We start from the raw sequence: 1,334 nt of genomic DNA on the forward strand, positions 1-1,334 counted from the left end.
GCCGAAGTCGTCATTGGAAATGTCAGATTTCATTGGAATGTACTTATATTGTATTATTTGTGTGTGTGATCACTACTTGTCTACTAAAGGTGCACCACGGGATCTTAGGTGGAGAGTACTAGTTGTGGATTAGGTGTTTATATAAGCTAGAGTGGTGGAATAAGCCCTAGGACCTAATTTTTAACTTTGGCTGCCCAAGAGTGGAAACCCTAGAAGCCTCACATAAAAGGCAAGATTTAACTCTCACCACTCATTCTCTTATGCTAATTCAATAGAGTGCTCTTCTCGTCTACTATCTTATGCTGTTTGCTTGCTTGCTTGTGTGGGAGAGTAAGTGTGTGAGATTGAGTTGTGAGGAGGGTCGAGCTTCCATTGGAGTGTGGTGTGACGGCGGCAGAGCGGAGATTTTGGGTGCGGCTGCGCTGCAATAACGCTACCTACGAGAATCCGAGGCAGCTGGCTTTCACAAGGTGAGTGACACACCCCGACTGTGCATTTGTGCACTAGGCCATAGTAAATTGGTTTCTCGATTGAGCTGTTTGTGCTCTTGAGTGCAGTTGAGAAAAGCCCCATGACATTGGGTTATTCCCTGAATTCTTTTCATGGAGCTGGCTTCCCAAACATGAAGGTGAAGTGAGACTCGAAGGTAGGTGTTGTGATGGGCCTAGGATCCATGTTTGATGTAGACATGACTAGTTGGACGTGGTGTTGAAAGATGGCATGAAATAACCGCCCATCACCCCAAGTGAATAGACAAGCTATGTGTCGAGAAGTTAAGCTTAAAGCAAAGATCCAAAGTTTTTGTATGCTTTCAACCAGTGACCTCATGAGAAATAGCGGCAGATTTACTCGATACCGGCTATGGTGCCGTTCCCTTTTAATTGGTATTTTACAGGCGTCGAGGTCACAAGGTCTTTCTTCCTCTCTTCGCCCATGACGTCTCATGATTGTGGTCTCAAGAGAAAAGAAGAACAATCAAGGCTTGGAATCCCATCGCGTTAATGATCATCCACCTCTTAACCAAGTAGGGATCGCTTAATGGATCGAGAGCAGCCACCGCACTCTCGACTTGCCACTTGATTAATTTTGGGAGCTTGCTTTTTTTCGTTCGTCTCTTACGCGCTACTCGAGTAAAAATAGACGATTGAATGGGTCAAACAGTCCCTAATGTCATTGTCCCTCATAATGGATTTTTTGGTTGGCCCACCATCTTTGGGTGAAATAATTTCATGTTGTAGAAGAATGGAGAATTGGTCCCGCCGCCGCCCATTTCAATGTCCGGGCAGGCCACAAGCGCATGTGAAAATGCCACAAGTAAATTTCCGTCGTGCGCG

This window comes from Cibotium barometz, chromosome 62 (genome assembly GCF_041138505.1).
Source record: "Cibotium barometz isolate CiBa-2024 chromosome 62, ASM4113850v1, whole genome shotgun sequence".
Classification (NCBI taxonomy): Eukaryota; Viridiplantae; Streptophyta; class Polypodiopsida; order Cyatheales; family Cibotiaceae; genus Cibotium; species Cibotium barometz.